At 37.7% G+C, this 24,982-nt stretch overlaps 1 protein-coding gene and 1 long non-coding RNA gene across 4 annotated transcripts in view; one reads left to right on the top strand and one right to left on the bottom strand.

The window, feature by feature from the left end:
- The window catches only part of LOC140687802 (uncharacterized), a 264,392-nt gene extending 261,010 nt beyond the window's left edge, over positions 1 to 3,382 (bottom strand). The window contains exon 1 of the long non-coding RNA XR_012062370.1: positions 3,067 to 3,382. This is a non-coding gene — a long non-coding RNA (uncharacterized lncRNA). The remainder of the gene's footprint in view (positions 1 to 3,066) is intronic.
- A 128-nt stretch (positions 3,383 to 3,510) lies between these two features.
- The window catches only part of PHACTR1 (phosphatase and actin regulator 1), a 466,583-nt gene continuing 445,111 nt past the window's right edge, over positions 3,511 to 24,982 (top strand). The window contains exon 1 of one of the 3 annotated variants that reach the window (XM_072945660.1): positions 3,511 to 3,552. The gene's annotated coding sequence lies outside the window, so the exon portion shown is untranslated. The remainder of the gene's footprint in view (positions 3,553 to 24,982) is intronic. The other 2 variants (XM_072945664.1, XM_072945662.1) reach the window with 2 other exon arrangements.

Genomic DNA, 24,982 nt, shown 5'->3' with positions numbered 1-24,982 from the left:
TTTTAGATGATCTCATTATTCTTAGGACAATCTGGAAAGAAGGCAAAGTTAAAATATTTCCCTTTTTAGTAATTTTGTATGTCTAGATAACCTTCCCATCCACCTTGTTTGCATCGCTCTTTTTCTGGTGCAATGGGAAAAAAAAAAACAATTTCCTGCTTCAAGGCGACAAGCTCCAGTGACAGACAGCTGCCAGGGTTGGCTGAATTAGCTTGCACTGGCTTCCTCCACTCCACTTGTACTTTGATTTCACAGTTCAAGGACAGAAGGCAAAAACAAACAGAAGGATCCCTGACTAGTCCAAGTGTAACTCTCAAAGGAAACTGTTTGGAACAATCTTCTTATAATAATTCATAACAATCTTTTTTAAAATGATCTCAATAATGTAGTATTTTTGCTTTCCTAAAATAATGGATTGAAGAAAGATGTGTTTTCTCACTTTAGTTCTATCAGATGCATACATGTACAAGTTTAATAAAGGCAGGCAGCCACTGCACTTTTTTCTTTCTTGAAACTCTGGGCTGTCAGAAAACCAACCTTCGTTATGTTCCCCTACTACATATGGTGTAGGTGAGTTCTGCTTGCTTATTGCTGAAGATACTAAAGCTCATTAGCAATTCTTTGTTAGTATTTATCTATCACTCAAGGCTTTTTCTGATTTTTAAATGCTTCACCAGGCTATCTGCCTTTATAGCACTTAAAAGGTGGGACCTCATCACCCCTGTTTTCATGGCCATTTATATATTAATTCTCTTCAGAATAGTTCTACTGAATTTTAACAACTTCCAGAAACCTGAGCTTATCTGTGGAAGTTCTTTACTAAATTATCAAGTAACTTTTGTGAAAGATGCGTTTATTGTGACCTAGTTGGTGTTTCCTAAGAGGGATGTCCAACTTATTGGCATAAAAATGAAAGAAGGAAAAGTAGCAGAGGGTATTGGCTCCTTCTCATGAATCCAAAGAGGTAGATGCCATGGAAGTAAGGGCGGTTGATGGATCCTAGAATCTAACACAGAAACAGAAGGAAATCCCTAGGAGAGCAGGAACTGGGTCTTTATTGCCACATATGTGGCAGGAATGGCAGTGAAGAGCTGGGAGCAGAGGATGGGGAACCTGGTAGGGAACATGTTTTATATGTGTCCTTTTCTCTCCTCCACCACTTTATCTGCTATCTTAAAATTGGAAAACTATAATTACAGCCTAATGCCAGAGAGAAGAGTGGGTAATATCAGAGAAATTTTGGAACATGGTTTGGGAAAGAAGGTGATTAAAAAATGGTGAGATAAACTGTCCAGCCCTCTGTGTATTTCCTTCTTCCTCCCATCACACTTCCCTCCTTGCCTAGATAATTATAATGACATGAGGAGGCTCTGCAAAAAGAGAAGTACCTGGGACAGAAGTGGGGGGGGGGAGTTCTGTAGGACAAGGCCACTTGATGATGGAGGTGGACACGGAGTAGCTCAGATATAACCCCAGAAGCTCTTCAACCTGGGAGAATGCATTCCTGGCACAGACACTGTGCCCAAGGGGAGGAGCAGGAATACTGAATATAGTTTGGTTTAGAGTGATGGATAGAAAAATAAGATGAGATTATACTGTAGTATCCCTTGGAAACCAGAGAAAGATTTTACTTTATTGTTGCTTTTGTTTTCTGGGTTTTTTTTTCTTTTTTCCTTTATTTGATGGCAATAGAGAATCACTATATGTTTTTGAGAATATTATTCTGGCAGCAGTGTGTATACAATGTTGGGAAGATGGACAGACAAGAGATGCTGTTTCAATACCTAAGCCAAAAAGAAATAGGATCTCATGATATCTATGAGAATAGGATGGAGGAAAGTGATTTCAGGGCTGTTACAAAAGTGTAAGAAAATAACCTGGCAAGTGATTATATTGAGAGACACGTTGAAAGAAGTCAAGGTGCTTGAATGATCAGGAGGCCAATAAAAATGGTCATGAAAATAGAGGAGTCAAGAGGAAGAGAAACTGGTTTCGTAAGAGTTTCAGGTTGAAATTTTGACATATTAAGATTTAGGACTCACAAATAAGGTTATCAGGCAGAAAAACAGAGAAGGTATGGAGTGCAGATCAGAGATGCAGCTCTGCGAGTCACCTGCCTAGATCAAGGTGACTATCAAAGCTCTGGGAGTCTATTGGCCTTTAAGGAAGAAAGTGGAAAAGAAAGAGATGGGGTGGAATAGATGTGGAGGTCTTAATTTAACTGCTTGTTTTTTTGAATTATCTTCCATACCCTCTAACAGATTACATGTTGAAAGATGCTTTTGAAGCAAAACGGTCCTTTCCTTTGCAATATACTGCTTCCCCTCCACCATATGTTCATTCTTTATGGATTAGATAAATGAGTTGCAAAGTCTCATTATTCAGATAATGATTGGGCATTTTTCTTTTAATAAGTTTGGTGGTGATGCAAAGGGAGGGAAAAGGCAGTAGCTGGAACGCTTAGCAGGGTCATAGCAATGATGAGGAGAAGATAAGCCTCATGACTCAGAAGAAAGGGACCCACAGAGGAGGGGAGACTGGCAAGTCAAGTGAGAGAGAGAATAAAAGGACAAGGTTCAAGGGTAGGTGTGAGTGGATGGGGCTGGAGCACTTGCCCACGGCTTAGCTTCACCCTTCTTACTGAAGAGGAGGAGAAAAACGTAGAAGGTAATTTGAGGATGGAGGAAGAAAGCTAACGTAGCAGACACTGGATAACTAATTGGTAATTCTGTCGGACTTCAAAGATAAAGAATCTTTTAATACGTAATTAAAATATCAGAAGAAAAACAACCAGTCTGGTCTCAGACTTTGCCACAGTGTTAGAACATGGAGTTCTGCCCCAAAATCTTCAAAGAAAGAGAACTTGACCCAAGAACTATAGACCCACCCAAGCTGCCTTTCATGTATGCCAACAAATATTCTGGAGCATGCAAATAATTTGTAGCCTAGTCAGACTGCGGAGAACTACGATTACCGGGCCTTTTCCCAATCACGTTTCCCCAAGCTCCCCACGCCTCCCACCTCCCGGCTTCTTTGTTCATGCCACAAACACCCCAAGACCCTTACCCCCCGGGAGGCGGACGTGAAGCTTGTTTTCCGGTCCTCTCTCTTGGCTGCCTTGTGCATTTGACTCTCTCTTTGTAGGCCTCAAACGTCGGCGTCTCAGCATTTTGGCTCGCCGTGCATCGGGCAAAACCAACCGCCTCAGTACGTCTCCTTTTCTAGCTTTCCTGTTCTATCCCCTTTCTTGTCTTCTAAGTTAACAAACGAAACTAAAAGCCAGAGATGTTCACAGGTTCAGTCAGTCATTCAGCAACCGCTAGCGGAGCGCTCGCTCCTTCAGGGACCCTGCCTGGCTTTGGCTGCGCGAATCCGACAACCCTCTGACCTCAAGGAACTCGAAGCCCAGGGGGAGAGAGTGACGTAAACGGCGCGCGCAAGGCATTGTGGTCCGTTCAATTAAAGGGGAAAGTACGGATTACCGCTCTGAGGAGACGGCGGAACCTACGAGAAGCCGTGACGAGGGAAATGCAAAGGCTCCTAAGGATGTAGGTAGGACCCTGAAGCTTTTCTTTCTTTTAAAAAAATTTTTTAAAGATATTTTTATTAAAGTATAGTCAGTTTACAATGTTGTTTCAATTTCTGGTGTACAGCACAATGCTTCAGTCATATAGGAACATACATATATTCGTTTTCATAGTCTTTGTCACCGTAAGTTACTACAAGATATCAAATATAGTTCCCTGTGCTATGCAGTATAAACGTGTTTACCTATTTTATATATATCAGTCAGTATTTGCAAATCTCGAACTCCCAATTTATCCCTCCCCACTCCGGTAACCATAAGTTTGTTCTCTATGTCTGTGAGTTTGTTTCTGTTTTGTAAATAAGTTTGTTTGGCCTTTTATTTTTTTTTAGATTCCACATGTAAGTGATATATGGTATTTTTCTTTCTCTTTCTGGCCTACTTCACTTAGAGTGACATTCTCCGGGTCCATCTTTGTTGCTGCAAATGGCATTATTTTATTATATTTTATGGCTGAGTAGTATTCCATTGCATAAGTATGCTATGACTTTTTTTTCTTAAAGGATGAGTAGAATATCAAAATGGGGTGGGTGGTAGAAGACGACTTTCAGGCAGACGAATAGTATGAGCAAAAACAGGAAAGGAAAATGTGTTCTGTGTGCTCAGAGACCACAAGGAGTTCAGTGTCATTTCAGTACAAAATACAGAAGGTAAAGCTTGAGAGGGTACAGGGGCTGGACACATACTCTATGTTAGGTAGTTGGGATTCATTCTGCAGGTCCTGGAAAGCCAGCAAAGAATTCTGAGCTGTGGAATTACATTGTTGGTTTAATATTTTGGGTAAATCACCCCACTGGCTTTGCAAAAGATGAATCTGAGAGGGAAAATACCAAAGGTTGATAAAGTGATTAGGGGCCTAGTACAATATCCCCCCACAGAGGATGTCTGTTTTAGATAGGGGTGATAAAGTGAGAGAAGACATGAGGGCTTGAAGAAACAGTTATAAAGTGAAAAATTGGGTTTAGAGACTTATTTTGTGTGGGAGACTTCAGAGGAATGGAGGAGTCGAGGATGCTCCCACGTTGTGTTACCTAGGAGATACTGTCAACCTAGAGAAAATACAGGACGCCAAAGAAGATGATGTTAGTAGTTGCCTTTAACTGCAGTGGAGCTAATACCTGGTTGAAGCTGAGGTCGTTAGGTCCATCAGCAGTTAGGTAAATGCCTGAAAAGTCTGCGCTAGACAGATTTGGGGCTTATCAGCACCGAGTGAATAGCTGTGCACATGAATATGGGGCATTACTGTAAAGCAATAATGAGATGAGAGAAAAACACTGGGCTGAAGCTAGAACAAGGGTATACCAGCTGTAATGGCAGGGTGGGGGTGGGGTGCTGGTAAACAAATGGCCCTATACAGGATACAGAGATTAAAACGTGCAGAAATGTATGGGGGAACCAAGAAAGTAGAGGTTTAAAATGAAGGAGTACCTGATAGTGACCAATCAGAGGATAACGGAAAACATTCACTAAATAGGACAACATATCAGTACGTGGGGAAGAAAGCCAGAATCAAAGCTTCAGAAAGCTGAGTACATGGGAAGGGAGGTGGCAGGAAGATGGGTGAGGTCAGTTCTTCAAGGAGCTTAGCTGGTGAGGGGTGGATGATAGAGGATGACCAGGAGACTTGGGAGTTTACATTTAAAAAAAAAAAACAGAAGACAAAAACCAGCTTGGCATCATTTAAGGCGTCCTGTCTGCAAATCATCTGCACCCTCACCTGAGCCCAATTATCAGCACCCTCCCTTAGATAATGAGACACGGCCCAGTAGCAGGTGTTCTTAAGATGGATCAAGCTGGTGGACCGATGTGAATGGGTGAGTAACCGCCTAGCAAAGCTGATTAAAATAGATAGACCAGCCGTGTGTGCACTTCAAGTTTCCTTCACTCAGTGCTGCTGTAAAGCTGAATCATTAGGCCAATGGCCTTGATTCTCTGCTAAGGCATTTCCTATGGACAGTTTTCCTTGAAACCCGGGCCATATAAAAAGGCTTTTTCATCCATATCCTGGTCTATGCTGTGTTTACTACCTTCTCATGCCCTCTGCCTACCTGAGAGGTTGACCCAAGAATTACAGTCCCACACAAGCTGTCTTTCATGTATAATGACAGCAAATATTTTGGAATGTGCCAAGAACTCTGGGACTAGAGTCCCAGATACACTGCTTAAATTTCAATTAAGAAGCTACTGCAAAAGAGAGAAGAGTGAAAAGTGTCTTTGACAATTAACCCATGAGTGAGCATCCCTTTTTGTATTACACTTAAGATACATTTGGGCTCCTGACACTATACATTTTCTTCCCTTCCCTATTTTGAGACAGATTTACAAATGCTTTTACACCAACTGATGTTCGAAGGTAAAAAGTCTTATCTGCTGCAGTCCAGCTTTTTCTGACCAGCATTCGTAACAAACATTTGGATCTCTTCCAATAGTGAATAAGCAGGGAGAAATGCTAAATGCTAGCCTGAAGACACCAGTCACAGCAGACTGATTTTTTTTTAATTGCCAGATTTGCAACATGTTGGGTCAATGGAACTGTTATTCCACTGACTTTGAAATCTTGGGTTTTAAAATTCTAAAATGAAGGCTGAGACCCTGTTTGAGGAACTCTGAGCAAAAGTGTTCTTTCTTCCCTCCGCTGATAACTGGGCAGCATGGGATGGATTCTGAGGACTGCGTTTGACTGTCTAGCAGGTCCCTGCTTGGTTGCTTTCTGTGGGTTGTGACAGAAATTGGCAAGAAGCATGAGGAGGCTGAAAGGCTTTGCTGACACTGGACACACAGGCAGTTAGTTTCTCAGTCTATTGCTCCTGTATGGAAATTTGCTTTCTTAATGCTTGGTGTCCCTTCTTGCTTTAAGAATGCATTCTCTGATTTCTCCGTTTGGTTCGTAGGCTTACCTTCCTCACCTGCCAGGAATTGGCCGGTGTTGGGGGTGGAGGGATCAGTTAACTTCTCAGTAACCTACTTCCCATCACCGCAGGAATCTCAAGCTGGGCAGGTGACAACTCTGAATGGCCACCATGTGCTACCTGATTAAGGAATACAGAAAATTTTATGTATGAAATGAAAGTCCCAAGGGAGAAAGGCCACTTTGAAATTTGGTGTTTTTTTCCCACTTGCTCGGCTCAGGTCCTTGTGTGTTAAGAAGAAATGTGTCAGTTCCTCTTGTTTTCTCTAGTGGAGCAGCAGAGCAGCGTGGTGCCCAGCAGGGAGCCCTGGCATAGCAAGATCAAGCTTTGTAGGGACTTATCACCAGGTGAACACCACCAGAGCCAGCCCCACCACCAGTGAGGGTATTCCAGGCAGCAATTAAATCGTGATCATTCCCCTCTACACGTACCTCCCCACTTCCATCTCTAATCCCAGCTGTCTTCCAACTGTGGGGAGCCCAAAGTGGATAACTAGACACCAGGAGTCCATGTCAACCCTCAATGCTAGCAGTAACAAGATCCTGGCCCCCATTACCCAGATTAGGGAAAAGGGGCGAGGTCTTCTGCTCAACAGTGAATTCAGGTGCAGGTCCAAAGGGTGGTTTAAGAAAGGCTGGAAATAAAATGCGCAGAAGAAAGGTGAATAAGGAAAATAGAGTGAGATATAATTCTCTGCAAAGATTTAAGAGGAGTGCAATTTTCCCTTAGATTATAAAATTAGAGCAATAGCCCTGTTTTGAAGACCATCTTCCTTACCTGGCATCAAAAGCATAAGAAAGCAACGGGAATGCTGGAGGGAGATGGACAGGCATGATAACGGCCCTCCTGTGAGTGTCCCATCAGAACAATAACAAAAGCAGCAACCCTAGAAAAACACCCCAAAATGATGTTGGAAGCATGGGAGACTTAAAGCTGACGGCAAAGTGGTCAAGCCATAATCACCACTTCTCTCATGAATGTAAATAAGGATAACTGGAGTGGAATATGAGGCAGGGGAGAGAATAAGAGCTGGGATTAGGAAGCGAAATGAGAGGTGATGAGAGGAAAAGATCTGTGAACTGTGAAAATCTTTTAAATATGAGAAGAACAAGTACTCTGTCAGGAGATAAGTTGAAAAGATCAAAAAATATATAGCAAAGAATGTGAGATGAAAGGACAGAAGGGCAGAGATGCTGGAAGAAAACAAGGACAGGAAGAGGGAGAGAAATACAGGAAAGGTGGGGGTGTTCCTGGAAGAAGTGCAAGAGTTAGAAGGAAATACACAGAAGACAACTTTGGAGAGAAAGTCTCTGATTTATGAGTCAAATCCCATGAACGTGGTTAACGAATTACTGATGAATAATCATTAACTAACACTACCTTTTATTAAAACTTAAAATGCAGCAGTCGCTGTCAGAAAAAACTGTAAATTCAGATTGTTGAAAGTAATCAGAAAAAAAAAAAGGCAGTAATGGGAAATAGGAGGACTTATCTTGCTCCAAGCTCTTGTGACCTGCCACCCAGCTCCTCAAGTCTACTGCTATGACTCTGTTTCTATTAGTCATCAGTTAATGTACTTGAACAGATTCAGTTATAGTCATAAGAGGCAAATAGGCCAATGTATAAAATAGCCCAGTTGTATTTTGTTTTCTCCACAGCTTCTGAGCACAGAGATTTTTTTTAGTTAAACTGATTTACTGTTGATGTGGCAGTCTGGTGACATCATTTTATTGGAGCCAAGCTCCACCTGCTTATTAAACTTCCCTTCCAACCCTTGATCTAGTCCTAGGTCTAGAGCCCAACACGAAAAGGGAGTTAAAGGGAAGAGAGTTTAGTATGTAATTGCTACATAATCTGACAATGTAAATTTGTTACACTCATTAGGTGGCCTGTATGAGGAGATTGGCATATTCAAATAAGTTTTAAACTACTTTAGTGATTATAATTGATGGTAGTAGCATTAGTAGTATTATTCTGAGACTGTTGTTTATTTGTGTATAATATGGGATAGTAGGGTTACTCAATCTTGGCACTACTAACATTTTGGACCAAATATTATTTGTCGTGAGGGCTAGTCCTGTGCTTTTAGGATGTTTTAACAGCAGCCCTGGCCTCTGCCTCCTAAATACCAATAGCACCAATGCCCCAACTCCTCCAGCTGTGACAACCAAAAATGTCTCCTGAGTGCTGCTAAATATCCCTTGAGAGGAAACTCACCCTTGGCTGAGAACCACTTGGATAAAGCAAATGAACAATAATGGAATATGCAAATTCTAATTCACTCTCTGTGTCCCTGGTATAAAGGAAAAGAAACACAGATTATGGTATATACAGTGGGAGGAGAGAGAGAGAAAGAAATTATAGCACTTAGATTGTAGTCTTGAAGTATTATTTCCCATTAAAAAGAAACCAGGGCTTGTTGGAGAAATGCTGGCTCCAGGCCTATGGCAAGAAATGCACAAGATGATTTTGGGATTCCTTGACCTACTCGATATCAAGGGAGAAATTAAATGTTGCTAGGGTCATTGTCAAAATGACTCAGACTCTAAATAAGAGTGCCCCACTGACCAAAGTTTGAGCAAAAGAATCTACAGTGAGCAAGCTTTGATCTTCAATAAAAATAAGATTTGCAATACATTGGAAATTATTAAATATGTTTAAATCCACAAGTTCATAATATTTTTAAAACAATAGTTATTGTCAGATCACAAGGAACCTTCATTGTCTTGAAAACTAATAAAGATTATGAATCAAGTATTTACCCACCTTTTCCTCAATCAACCAAATAGTAGATTAATGTGTTTCTATAAAAGATTTTCAAATAACAAATTCAAAAGAATTAATAAATTAGAATATGCCAGCTCCCATTATTTAATAGATTGAGGCACTGAGAATCACGGGCTAGTGACAGCACAAAAAGATACAACCAGATATAATAGGCCTCCTGATAAAAGAACACACAGCCACGTATAGTCTTACCAAAGAAGTCAAACCCAAGTCTGTCTGATCAAGTGTCTGAGCCCAGCTGTCAGTTTACAAGAAATAGGACAGAGGAACATGCTACCCTGCACAAGGAATGTGCCATCAGCAAAATTCAGACTGTGGGACAATCCACAGCGAAATGGCCAGGGTTCTTCCACAGTCAGATTGTAAGGGAAAGAAAGGAATGGAAGAGGAAAAGTAGATGAAAGACACTAAAATGCTACATCAAATATTTTGCAAGGGCAAGACTAAGTGTTTTAGTGATGCACATGAGTGATAAAAGCACATAGACATGCAAGGAAATAATTACGAAAGTTAAGATAGAGGTTATTTGTGGAAGGAGGGGCTTCCAGGTGGCAGGCATAGTTCTATTTCTTGGCCTGAGTGATGTTTAACAGAGTGTTCAACTTGTAATTCAGTAAGTTATATATTCTCTGTGATTTCTTTTGCATCTGTTGATAATGAAGAGGTTAAAAGAGAAAGTTATCAAAAATGAATATTTCTAAATTGTCTCAATTTAGTGACAGGAGGCCATTTTTTGCCTTGATGAGTCAGTTTTGGTGGAGTGATATAGATGCAAAATAGACTGATGTAGGGTGAATGTTTAAATGCTGGTGGAAAGCAGTAAGCAGAAGGAGAGAGGCTAAAGATACAGGTGAGAGACTGCCAATGACCAAACCTTGAAAATGTGAGCGTTAAAATAATCATGATAGAAATAGTAGAAATTACTTTTTAAAAGTAAAATCCATACGTCCATAGTAATATAATACAATCAATTAATTGATGAGAAAGGAAAGTTCTTCCTTTCAACTAAATGTCAACTAATAAATATGGAAGAAATGATAGGGCTAGAAAATTGGCAATTTTCCGCAGGTTACAAATAGGATACTAAAGTTCATGAGTGAAATATTGAAGAACAGGGTATTAACATAGTCTCAAATTATCACCTCACAAATAACTCATTAATTACAAAGGGAAAACTAATAATTTTACAGTAGAGAAATACAGCAGACACCACCTTAACCAAGTAGATATTACCAATATTGGGACAAAATTGACATCCTGAACCTTCTGATAAAATGTACTAAATAAGACAGAATATCCTGTCTGTTATAGTCCCACCAAAAATAAATAACCTGATTTCCAATCATATACAAATAACAAATCCAAATTAAAGGACATTCTAAAAATCAATTGATGTTTATTTTATAAAATGGTCAAGCTCAAGAAAGATAAAAATGGGTGAGGAACTGTTTCAGATTAAGGAGACTTTAAAGAGATATGACAGCTAAATCAAGGCATCATCTGAGACTGGATCCTAGAACAGAAAAAGAATGTAGCTATTAAGGACGTTATTAGGAAAACTGGTGGAGTTTGAATATGGATTGTGGATTAGATAGTATTGTTATCAATGTTAAACTTCATGATTTTGATCATTGCACTGTGGTTATGTCAGAGAATGGCACTGTTCTTAGGAAATACACCCTGCAGTATTTAGGAGATAAGAAGTATGCTGTCTCTCCAATGTATCTGAAATTATTCCTTATGGATTGAGAAAGAAGAAGAGAAGCAGATGGAGCAAAATGTAAACAATTGATGAATCTGGGTTCATGGATTTTCTTGTACTTTTCCTACAGCATTTCTGTAAGTTTAAAATTAAATCAAAATAGAAGTTAGAGGAGAGAGGAGGGATGACTGACAGATTGAGGTCACTGAGGAGATGAAAGGGAATAGTATTTAGAGCCCAAGCAGAGGGAAGAGCCTTAGATTGGAGGAGGGACACTTCATCTGTTGTAAAAAAAAAAAAAAGAGAAGGGGGAAAAGATAGGTTCTGATAACCCATTTTCTGTGTTGGTTGAGTGGAGGGAGGAAAGAATCAGTTCTTGTAATCTTATTAGCAAGGAAATAAGTATCTATTTTACTCTCTCCCACTTTTGAAAATTGATAAAGGAAGGAGAAAGCATGAGCCTGGACTGGATGAACCATTACTTAGCAGAGGGTTTTAATGAGTCTTGGGGTGTGCAAAGGAAGATTTTAGGCTGACTATGTGAGCTCATGGTACAGGCCCACTCCTGTGTATGCAGGGGAGAAAGATTGGGAAAAGGAGAGAAGAAATAAGGTGGGAGAGCCTCATTCTCACTAGAGTTAAGAGAGATAATGTGGTTCAGAAGGTAGTAAGGCAGTTATCATCCATTACTGCCCAAGCTAGGATGCCAGTCCTGATTTTGCTTATGATTGTCCCTTAAGCCCGTTTTCAAAGAGTGAGCCTTTGGGCTATTTTTAAACTAAGGCATAAAATGTGTTTTATCTGCAAATTGTTCATATAACTATTTGCCTTAGTTATTGCTTAAGTTTAAAACCTATTTGTGGAAAGATGAAATTTTACAGCAAATAGTGAAACGTTCAAGTTATAAACCCATCTCTGTAAGTAAAGAACAGCCTTACTCACTTGGCTTTCTACTAAAATGCCCCCAAAGAGACCAACAGCCAGGATAGATGCAATGCACTTTCATTGAAAAGTGTGTTTTTCTTTCTTCTTATGGCTCAAATTTTCACCATTACTTCTCTTCAGCTTGTTAGAGCAATGATTTGATCAATTGCAAGATGCATTATAAAGACTTAAAAATTAGTAAAAATTTGGCCTCCAGAGATCTCTTTTACCCTTAGAATGGTGAGACTGTTCAAGCACAAAGTTTAAATGCAGTACTCTTTACACATGGGAGAATATTAGGCCATCAGAATTATTTTTTTCAAAAATGAGTGTTTACCCATTCAAGTGAAGTAAAAGCCTATTTGTATAATTTTGGAAATTGTAAAACTTACTGACTGGATGCTTCTAAGTCCTGTTCGTCTCAAAATTTTTTGCTAAAACGAATGTGTAGCTTCACCCTGTGTTCCACAAAAGAAAGAGGCTCAGACAGGTCCTTCCCAGGCAAGGGTATAGTTTAACGTTCTCAAAATTGCTTATTTCGTGGGTCTTTCTAATGAGAAAATAGAGTGGCCTTCTCTCTTATGAACACAATCATTGCCCCATTGTTCAAATAATTGCTGTGATATCTATGAAGTAACTATTGAGAGAAATAAAAAATTGTGTGCATGGCCCTTCTCAGTCATTGAGCAATCAGAAAATGTAGAGAGACACTGTTTTGTAATGTAACTCATGGAATTAACAAGTAAAGAATTCACACCTTCCTATTTAAAATTTTCAAACATAAAATCATTTATTCACAAGTTACCAAAAATATTTCCTACTATTTACAGGACATATAAAGCAAAATACAAAACAAAGTGAAATAAATCTCTTACTAAAAGTTCATCAGTTTCCCCCTGATGTTTCTCAGTACTTTTTAAAGTTTTTTTTTTAAAATAGACTTGATTTTATGACTTGAAACATCTGAGAGAAAGATTGGATCATGATAGCATCTCTCACTACCTTGCTCTTCAAGTAGATTTTTCACTATTTTTTTGTTTGCTTGTTTGTTTTTTTAAATTGAAGTACAGTCATTTACAATGTGTCAATCTCTGGTGTACAGCACAATGTCCCAGTCATGCCTATACATCCATATTCATATTCTTTTTCATTAAAGGTTATTATAAGATATTGAACATAGTTTGCTATACAGAAAAAACCTTTTTTAAAGATCTATTTTATATATAGTGGCTAACATTTGTAAATCTCAAACTCCCAAATTTATCCCTTCCCACCCCCTTTCCCCGGTAACCATAAGATTGTTTACTATATCTGCAAGTCTGTTTCTGTTTTGTAGATGAGTTCACAGTGTCTCATAGATTCCACATATGAGTGATATCATACGGTATTTTTCTGTCTCTTTCTGATGTACTTTACTTAGAATGATGATCTCTAGGTCCATCTATATTGCTGCAAATGGCATAATTTTATTCTTTTTTATGGCTGAGTAGTATTTCATTGTATAAATATACCACATCTTCTTTATCCAGTCATCTGTTGATGGACATTTAGGTTGCTTCCATGTCTTGGCTACTGTATATAGTGCTGCTATGAACATTGGGAGTGCATGTATCTTTTCAAATTAGAGTTCCCTCCAGATATATATCCAGAAGTGGGATTGCTGGATCATATGGTAAGTATATTTTTAGTTTTTTGAGGAATCTCCATACTATTTTCCATAATGGCTACACCAGACTACATCCCCACCAGCAGTGTAGGAGGGGTCCCTTTTCTCCACACCCTCTCTAGCATTTATCATTCATGGACCTTTAAATGATGGCTATTCTGACTGGTGTGAGGTGGTACCTCATTATAGTTTTCATTTGCATTTCTCTGATAATTAGTGATACTGAGCATTTTTTCATGTGCCTATTGGCCATTTGTATGTCTTCATTGGAGAATTACTTATTTAGATCTTTTTTTTTAACATTTTTTATTGTTTAGATCTTCTGACCATTTTTGGATTGGGTTGTTTGTTTTTTTGTTACTAAGTTATACGAGCTGTTTATACATTCTGGAAATAAAGCCTTTGTCAGTTGAATCATTTTGCAAATATTTTCTCCCATTCCATGTGTTTGTTTTTGCTTATGGTTTCCTTTGCTTTACAAAAGCTTATAAGTTTAATTAGGTCACATTTATTTATTTTTGCTTTTATTTCTATTGCCTGCGTAGACTGCCCTAAGAGAACATTGCTAAGATTTGCCTGTTTTCTTCTAAGAGGTTTATGCTGTCTTGTTTTATGTTTAAGTCTTTAACTTATTTTGAGTTTATTTTTGTATATGGTGTGAGGGAGTATTCTAACTTTACTGATTTACATGCTGCTATCCAGTTTTCCCAAAACCACTTGCTGAAGAGACTGTCTTTTCTCCATTGTATGTTCTTGCCTCCTTTGTCAAAGATTAATTGACCGTAGGTCTGTGGGCTTATTTCTGGGCTCTCTGTTCTGTTCCATTGATCCATATGTCTGTTTTTATGCCAGTACCATGCTGTTTTAATTACTGTAGCTCTGTAGTGTCTGAAATCTGGGAGGGTTATTCTTCCAGCTTTGTCCTTTTTCTTCAATATTGCTTTGGCAATTCTGGGTCTTTTGTGATTCCATATAAATTTTAGAATTGTTTGTTCTAGTTTTGTGAAAAATGTCCTGGGAAATTTGATAGGGCTTGCATTAAATCTGTAGATTGCCTTGGGCAGTATGTTTGCTTATTTTTAATTGGTGCAAAGATTGTTTAGGTTTCATATGGGGAGGTGAATAAGGGATGGTGCTTAGTGAAGAAAGCAGGCTACATCTCCCCTCTTGGAAGCTCTAGTTTATTATGCAACTGTGAATACGTTTCTTACTTTCTATTAAAACTTAAAAATAGCAGGTTAAAAAATACATTGTTTTAAGAGTAATCTGTAAATAACTACACCACTGAAGCACAGCTGTTTTCCTTTTTTGTATATATTCTTCTTCATGCAAAGATATTTTCTATATAGTTAATAATTACAACAATGTATGCATCAATATTTTTCAATTTTTTCCTGATTATATGCTAAATCAGAGGAAACTGGGATCCTGGCTTGGGTGGCAGTCCAAGAGTCCTTTTTATTTCCAATCTTCTGATGAGATTACTCAAAAAGTTTGACAAATGACATCTACTTCTAGAAACATGAGAGTTGGCCCCACACAGCTGGACCTTGGGTTCCGCAGAGATGGTGCAGTGCCTGGCTCTGGATGGGGAGGCATCTCTGCATTATTGTGTACAATGCTAGTGGAGAGATGGAGAAGGAGGTAACAAACCATAAGGAAATCTGCACCATGAAGGGCTGGGACAAGTGCATTTCTACTTGATATAGGCTAAAGACAAATGGGTTTAAACATGACTATTAATATTATTAAGATAGTCACTAGAAAGAGAGAAAGACGTATAGTAAAGCTTTGTTAAATATTCACTTCTAGATTCTAAGCTTGAATATCTCTATATGTTTATGAGCCGTTTTTCCTGTGTATTTCATGACTTGTGCTGATTTTTTCTATTGAGTTATAGTTGGTCTTGAGTTATAATTTTCTATTGAGTTATGAAGATGTTAATCCTTTTCTGCTCCACTCTATTATATTTCATATTTATAAAAGTTTTCATTTTATATAGTCAAATATTCTAGTATTATCATTTGTTATTATTTCTGTTCTTTTCAAAGATTGAAAGTTTTCCCCACCTAAATACTTATTAAATAGTCACATAAAATTTTCTCCTGTTTTTGATGGTTCCATTTTTTAGATTCATTTTTAAAGTCCATGTGGCATTTGTTATATAGAATAAAATAAGGGCATCAACAGAATAATGGTATATGTCTCATAGTATACTAAAAAATATAGAAATGAAGATCAATATATTTTCAGTACCGTTGAGCTATTTCCTTATGATAAATTCTTAATATCACTAGGTCAAACTTGTCTTCGGCTTTTAGCTATATTCCTTTTTAAAAGGATTATATTAACTGAAACTAATAATGAATGTTGTTGGCAGTTAGCTCTATAAGACGGTTTCACATACCATACCCCCCACCTTCAGAAATGTCCTGCCACAGATGAGTATTATATGGTTTGTGGGAACAAAAACTGTTTTGATAGGGTCTTGATATTATATGAAATACTCTATGTATCAGTTTCCTGATGGGAGCAACACAAAATTAACAGAAAGCATGAACTCATGTCTCCGGGGCTCTACAAATGCTACATAAGTCTAAATTTTGTGAACAGAACAGTGATAAGTTAAAAGAGGTAACTAGTAAAATGAGTTTAATAATATGGAAAATACTAGAAACATAAATTAGAAAAGCAGGATGCTATGTTAATGAAAATACAAATGATAAAAATATACATAGACATACATATTAGAAAGATAACAAGGTAATGTGTGTTGCCACATCAGACAACTCAAGGGGGCACAATTCACACTGAATTCTGTGTAAATGGTGTATCTGGGTGGTTGCAAAACTGTGGAACTGCAAGTAAGACATTCATTGAAATTGAAACATTGCTTTTGGACAACAGGATTAAGGGTAATCTTCACTTTTTCTGTATACTGGTCTGTATTTTCAACTTCATTTGAAAACAAAGTTCTAGCACTTTAAATATATTTGAAAGCTACTTATCTAATCATGGCATTTTATAATCCCAAAGAAAGTATGAACAGAGAGCATTTGAATTGGAAAATACACCTAAGCCACTGTTATGTTTGACAATTAAGTCTGAAATTTAAATACTGACAGGATAAACAAATTGAGCCATTGGGTCATATATTCATCAGTTATTCACATTATCATATATTAAATGTCTATTTCAGGAACTGTACCAGGTGAGCAAAAGCAACCACATTCACTCACAACTATAAGATAATAGCACATAATAAAGTGCAATACAACATGCAATAGGAGTATAATTGATTTTAGAACTGGTCCTGCCACATAGTAAGTGCCCAATAAATATGTATAAATGAATGATGGATGATGAATGAATAGACATTATACCAGCTCAGATGTCAAAGCAAAAGTGACATTTGGGTCTCATCCAGTTTATTTTATCCACCAAGAATGGGCTTGAGAGAAGGAGGATGATAGGAAATTTACTCAAACACTGGAATCAAGCATAAATTTCACACAAGAGAGACGAGACAGTACATCAGACATGCTGTAAAGATGTGTTTAGATTTATGACTGTAATAATTGGATGACACCTAAAAGCCAACCATATATCTTATAGACAATTCTTAATATAAGCCATCTAAAAGGCAAGTATCTAGTGAATACTGTGATGCTTTACTCATTCATTCTATAGACAGTATTATGTCTGAGGCTCTGAGTTAGAAATTGAGGATAAAGTAAGAATGAAATAGTCCTTATCTCAAAAGCTCACAGCCTAGAATGAAATACTTGATATCATCATCATCATCATCATCACCACAAAACAGTGCATATGCACAACAGAAACATGGACTAGTATTATAGGAATATCAGAGAGGGAAACATAAGTAGGATGTTAATTCAGTCCTTAGGAACTGGTGTGTGGAAGGATGAAAGAAAGTTACTCAGGGAGAGAAGGGTACACGGGGCAGAAGATGAACAACTACAAGGACAAAGAGGCATGAGGAAGCAATGTGCCTTTAGAAACCAGCAGTTTTGATCTGACTAGAAAGGGTGATGTTTGTGGAGATGCAATGACATGGGGCAGCTGCTGAAAGGAAAAAGTCTAGAAGTCCTGTGTGTCATACTAGGAAATTTGAACTGCATCCTGAAGAAAGAAGGAATCACCAAAGATCATAGTTCCTAGGCAGGACCAAAACCTTCCTGTTTTGAAGGTTGTAGGCTGATATTAATTTGGGACTGTTTAAGACAGAAGATTCTGAAAAGAAACACATTTTGAATGACCTAAGTTTACATTTACAAGCTGTGTATAAAAGACAGATTGACCCAGCAAAGATGATCTGTTATTGAATTTTTGCATGCAAAATATTTATTTCAACCACTTACTGAAATGCTTGGAACTTTGCTGCTTCTTTTCCCTGAAATGTTTGGTATGAACACCCTTCTCTGAATTTTTAAACTTTTTTTTTTTCTGTTGATGTGTTAACTGCCACTTTTCCTGATAGTCTCTTTCAGGATCAAATCCAAGTGGTCCCTCTCCAGGTGCCAGGAGATAATTTTCTAGGAGAGTAGTACGTAGAAGCCCATGTAGTTTGAATCAATGCCAGTGAGCAGTGTAAAAACTAACATCAGGTTCTGAAAGACACCTAGGCAATAAGGAGAGACTGACATACTTCAATTATATGAGAATCTCTCACCCTCTCCACAGTAGTGATATGAATGATGTTTAAAGTTTGGGTTTGTGTTAGGTCCATAATTCCTTAACAAAGAGACTTTGTCTGATTATAGTTTTCTCAGCATCTGAAGAATTATACTAGTTTCTATTTAGAAAGCCATTAGTAATGACAATTTCTACCCTTTCTTGCAAAGCATCTCTTATGTGAATTCTGTGTACCCACTTATTGGCAAATTTTTAGCTTCCCAAAAAAGTTATTATATTGAATTTGATTTCATATACTTGAAATTTGTTGAATGTATTCAAACAATTGTTGTTTCCCAACCTTTTGGATAAAAACATTTCTTTACAGAGATGAGAAAAGCCCATTCTAGGTTTGAAAAACATTTTCAGTGTCCCTCAGAGATAAGAGTGTACAGAAAACTTCAGAAGACCATGTGGCTACAATATCTGGTACATGTGAGAAGCGAAGCTCGAGCAGAAGGTGGTTTTGTTTACTGTGGCAAGAAAGGCGTGACAGACATCCCGTAGGCTGGATGCGTGTTAGTAAAGTATTTCAGACAAGTGAATGACATGCTCAATTTGAATTTTAAGGATTCCTTCTAGCGTCATTGAGGGGAATGGATTGAGGGGGACATGACTTGGATCCCAGAGACCATTAGAAACCTGTTCAAATAACTGAAGCAAAAAAGGTGAGGCAGTGGGAACAGAAGATATAAAAGATATTTGTGAGGAGAAAAAATTGATTAGACTGAATGAATGGCTAGATCTTGATGGATGGAGAAAATTCAGGAATTTAGGGTGCCTCTCAGCTTTCTGGATGAGATACCCTGGATGATGATGTGCCCTTTCCAAAAAGAAGGATACAGGAGAGAGAGTAGCTCAGGAAGACATAGTGATCACCACTGAAATTTATTCAGTGCTTACTCACCATTTGTCGTGCCAGACTCTTCGCATTATCATACATCAAAGGTGAGTTCTATTTTATACATGATGAGTTTGAGAGGTCTGTGACTCTCCAGGAAAGCATCCTCACCAGCAGCACCATGAGGATATGAGTCTGCGGCTGAGGAGAGCTAGCTGGTTTGGAGACAAAAATTTGAGAATCATGGAGATAATAACAGCTAACATTCATTGAATGTTTGCCACATGCCTGGTACTCTTCTAAGCACTTCATGTGTGTCACCCACTTAATTCTCAAAACATCCATGTGAGATCAGAACTATCACTAATTCTTCTTATAGAAAAAGAAAAAAGTCTAACAAGAAATGTTAGTTGACTTGCCCAAGGCCACAGAACTAGGAAATGGCTGAGCCAAAATCTGAATCAGAGAGCACATTCCTAGTTCCTAAACCTTGAGATTGAAGACCCAAAGAAAGCTGCTAAGGTGAGAACCTTGAACTGCACTTGAGTGCCTTTGAAAATAAATTCATGCTATTGCATTTTTCTAGCAATGTACTGCAACCCAGGGAGCAAATGTCCTGTGCTGTAGGGAATTTAGGTTAAAAAAAACTGGGTTTGAAATGCTCCTTTGTGTGATTTTAGGCAATTAATTTTATCTCTGAGCTTCAATTTTTTTCAAGCTGTCAAAGTTTCATCTATCAACCACCTAAAAGGATTTTTCCAAAAATGAAATAAAATGGATTTATTTGAAAGTGAAGCACATAGTAAGCACTCACTAAAAGTCTATCATACATTCAACTCTCTTCGATCTGCAGTAGCCAATTCACTTCTAAAAGTAGCCACCTTCACAAAATACCAGGGAACAGACGGGGCGTGGGGTGAATACTACAGAATAGGCTCCCTTTCCATCTTCTTTGTAAAATTAACATGTTCAGGTGAGAAGAGCAATCGTGTTTGTATCTACCCTATTACAAGACCTGGAGTGAGCAGGTAATTATGCCTATGTTCTAAGTTAAAGAGAATTACTGAATAATACAGCTTCTCAGACCAGTGTTCTGTGTCCTTAAGCTGACATAATAATTTCTTTAAAATATTGCACCAGATATTAAACCATCTGTGGCTATTTTGCATTCCCAGTATTATTGCTGTCTTTCAATTTTGAAAACCTTGAGCTTTATGACTTTATAGATTTTCTCGATTGTAAGTGCAATTTTATTTTATCTTCACAATAATATATTTTACCTAGATGCCCAAATCTAATTGTTTTTATTGAATGTTTAAGCTCCTTGAGGATAGTGTCCTGCAATTCTCTCATACCATACATAGGTACCCAGGATAATTTGGAGAATTTAACAAGTAGCTATTGGGGAAGGTGTATAGCTCAAGTAGTAGAGTGAGTGCTTGGCACGTATGAGGTCCTGGGTTCAATCCCCAGTACCTCCTCTAAGAATAAATAAGTAAACCTAATTACCTCCCCCCACCAAAAAAAAATGTGATTTTAAAAAACCAAGCAGCTATTGATACAAAAATACAGACATTCTGTAAAGCATTTCATAGAGAATCATTCTGCTGGTAGGTCACTTTTGAGATTACTGCAACACTTCCATTACAGCGTGACTTGGACATTTGGAAAAATCTTACCACAATCAGTGCATAATGCATTCTGAGAAAATTAAGGACTCCTAAACTTTTGAGATGTCCTGACTTCTTGATCCCTCCCTCTCCCCCAAACTAACATAAAAAAAAAGTTTTATCCTGTCTCTGCTAAGTTTAAGAAAGTGTTGTGTAAGTTTCCTAATTGAAACTCTTGCAAGTTAAGTGCTTAATAAGAACTCAAAGATTTCTTAAAGAATATGCTATCTTTTATGTCATCAGTGATACCTTCCAGAAATTACCTTCACACCATCCTGCTGCACAGCAATTAAGGCTTCTATTATTAATACATTTCTAGCATTATGCTCTCATTATTTTTTCTAAAAACCCTGTTCTATTTGATTGAATTTAGATTTCTGCTTACCCTTAAGACATCTTAGCATGATGATTCTTTCCTAGTTACACATTAGAATTACCTGAGGGCTTTTAATTAAACGTAATTACCTCCCCCCACCAAAAAAAAGTGTAATTAAAAAAACAAGCAGCTGTTGATGCTTAAGTACAGACATTCTATAAAGCATTTCATAGAGAATCTTTCTGCTAGTAGGTCATTTTTGAGATTACTGCAACACTTCCATTATAGCATGACTTGGGCATTTGGAAAAATCTTATCACAATCAGTGCATAATGCATTCTGAGGTAATTAAGAATTCCTAAATTTTTGAGATCTCTTTCTACATAGTTGGAGCTAGCCTGCCAATAGATAAGCTATATGCTTGACAAAATTTGCAGAACTATTTAAAAATACATGGCTTCAGTCTTTCTCCATTCTTGGAATTGGGCATCATCCATCTGATTAAATTATAACCCAATATAAGTAGTGCTTTAGAATCAGTCAATACTTCCTTCTCCCCTACTTGATTTCCAAGGCAGAGGCATAAAACTCAGACCCTACTCTATAATTTAGGTATTAATCTTTGACTCATCCTTGACATTCTACTTACACCTACACAAAGTCTTTCAGCCTTACAAAATGCCAACATTTCAAGGTTTAGCAAATTGAGGCATATAGCTCTTTACCGCCAAGAGAAAAATCTCTCTCCTTCTCCTGACTTCTTGCTCCCTCCCTCTCTCCCAAACTACTTTAACATAAAACAAGGTTTTATTCTGTCCCTGCTAAGTTTAAGAAAGTGTTGTGTAAGTTTCCTAAGTTAATTGAAACTTACAAGTTAAGCGATTAATAAGAACTAAAAGGTTTCTTAAAGAATATGCCATCTTTTATGTCATCAGTGATACATTCCAGAAATTACCTTCACACCATCCTGCTGCACAGAACTAAGGCTTCTATTATTAATACATTCCTAGCATTATGCTCTCATTATTTTTTAAAAAATCCTATTGTATTTGATTGAATTTAGATTTCTGCTTCCCCTTAAACATGATGATTCTTTTCCCTAGTTATACATTAGAATCACCTGGGTGCTTTTAAAATACTAATGCTCGAGTCTTATCCCAGAATAAATAAATCAGAATCTCAAGGGGGTAAAGTCTGAGCTTCAGAATATTTTTAAAGTTAGGAAGGTACTTTCGATGTGTGCCAGGGTTTAGACTACTGTTTTAGCAATTCAGGGGATACTTTGGTTGGGTTTGGCCAGGTCTGCCAATTGACTTCTACGCATGACCCATGACCTGTGTGATGGCAATACCCTGGTCAACTGTAACGTATGAAGCGGGCTTTTAAAATTTAATGTCCATGGAGCTCACATGGGAATCTAAGTAAAATGTAGATTCCAGTGCAGTACTGGGATGAGGCCTGATTCTGCATTTCTAACAAGCTGCCAGGTGTTAGGCTGCTCTGTGGAACACTTTATCTCCTAAGTGAACCCACTCTGTTTTCACCGCTTCAGCTTCTAAGTATGCTGATTGAGAATCCATATCTATAGGTGAGACCTCTCCCTTTAGGCTCATGTTTCTTTTTCCATTTTAAACACCTCCTCTTGAATGTTTCTGAGACATTTGAAATTCAAAGTGCCTCCAACTGAATTCCACTGTCGTTAACTCAAGCCCTCATCAGAGTTTGCTTGGACTTTTTTTTTTTTTTTTTCCGCCTCTTAGCAAGATTCCCTGCCTCTAGTCTAAGCATAAAGCCAGAATAGGGTCTCCTTCATGATGTGACTCCTGCTTACCTCTACATCCTCTGCCGAGATCTGAACTTGTCCTCTGGAGGAGTCTCTTCATTTCTTTATTCTGCCTGAAATAAGCTTGGCTCCTCCTTGCTTCCATGCCTTTCTCAGGCTGACCCCTCTGCCTTAAGACCTTCTTCTCCACTCTACTTTCCCTCTTCCCTGCTGCTCAGCAGTTAACTTGGGAAAAACAACAGTTGCTCTTAAACCCTCTCTAAAGCCCAAGATGAGTTGGTCAAATTCCCTCTTCCAGGTCTCTGCTAAATCACTTTGAACTTTGAATTGCAACTATTGCTTTAGGACATTTTCTTTATTGAACCGAGAGCCGCCCACCACCTCTGCCCTAGGAGAAAAAACTCTGATGTCTCTTTGTCTCTCTTTGTTGTTGTTATTTAAGCACAAATCCTTTTGAATCAACCAAAGAAATCGCAAACTGAATAGGTAGCACTAAATGGTCAGTAATGTTGCCTTCTTTGACTCTCTGAAAGAATTCAGGCTTTATTTGTTTCATTCTCTTGTTCAATGAACGTTTATTTGTTTAAACTCAAATGGATTGCTTAGCTGCCCTAGAGAGCAACAGAATTAGGAGATGTCAATTTAGCGAATAGAAAAAACAAATACTCGCACTTTAGGATGAATTCAAATGCATAAATGGTGGTTTTTATTAAGTAATGTGGTTACCTATCTTTGGATCTTTCATTCCATAGTTAGCCCCAGATAAAAGTGCCATGCTTAGCATCACAAAAGCAACTCAAGATCTGTCAAAAAAGGTGAGGCAGTTTCAAGGGTATTTTTATTGTATCGTGCTTTACGTGGCTTTTCAGCCATCACAGTTTGAACAAAGCCAAATTTCCAAGCTAAATTCTGTAAGTGGAAATCAGAGGCTATGGTTAAGTGAACAGAAATAGAATTGACAGCCTAAATGCGTCAACATTCATGGAAAGTGACATCAGCAGGTTTGCTGTGCAATTGCTTTCTTTTTTTTTTTAATGTGAGTAGGTGTTTAAAACTTTTAAATGTTTAGAAAGTGTTCTCTTCAGCTTATTTTTCTTTATGTAATTTTTTTTAACAAGAAAGGAGTTCTTTGTAAGGATTAGAAGACCTGTTAGTACCAGTGAATGTAAAATCATGTATATGGCTAAAAACAGGGGCATCAAAAAATACTATGTGCATGTCTCTATTACAGAACATTCATGTTAATCATATTTTGAGTCTGTTCACTACAGTAGGCTGTGAATTATTTGAATGCAGGGATTTTATCTTCAATCATTTCTGAATGTTAAGCACCTCACCAGTGCCTGATGCTTTTACAGACCAACAGTGATCCAATACCAATAATTTCATATTGTTAAACCTAATAATTGTTCAATATTTAATAACTGAATACTCAGTCAATTACTTCACATTGATATTCACTTAACAGGGTTGGACTTTTTAAAAGGAAAGTCAGCATTTATTCCATGAATTTCATGTGTTACAATGTTTATGAAATGACAAAATTACCAACTATTCGATTGCTCCCTTGATCCAATGGGGATTTTCCCAGTTTTTAAAGACATAAACAGTTCAGCCCTAACAGAGACCAAATAAGACCTTTGTGCCTCGTCATATTCTGATACGTTAATTAAAATTTTATAGACCCTTTGAATTTGAGAATATTTGTTCCTAGGAACAAGTTTTCATTCGGTGTGTACATGTTTGTGAGGGCTTGATGGATAGACAGATAGATAGATAAAAGGTTTTCTCAACAGTTCTTAAGAGTAGATGAAAAGCTAAAATGGAAAAACTGAACTCTGGAAGATGTAAAATGTTCTTCCATGAATGTTTTTTGTTTAAGTGAGCTTTTGGGGAAGATACCTCCTCCTGATGACAATTTAGAGAAATTCAGACCAGCCAGTCACTGAAGGATACCAGAGTCAAAATGAAACAGGATAGAGCCATGTTTCTGTTAATTTCATTGCCCAAGTTATGATATGAGAAATCTTTTACACCATTTAACAATCTATTTCAACAATTGCTCATTCTGTGAAATGAGATAACCACATAACCATTCCAAAG

Source organism: Vicugna pacos, chromosome 20 (genome assembly GCF_048564905.1).
Source record: "Vicugna pacos chromosome 20, VicPac4, whole genome shotgun sequence".
Classification (NCBI taxonomy): Eukaryota; Metazoa; Chordata; class Mammalia; order Artiodactyla; family Camelidae; genus Vicugna; species Vicugna pacos.
Note: the sequence above shows the minus strand (reverse complement) of the source record. Positions and strands in the feature narration are given on the sequence as shown.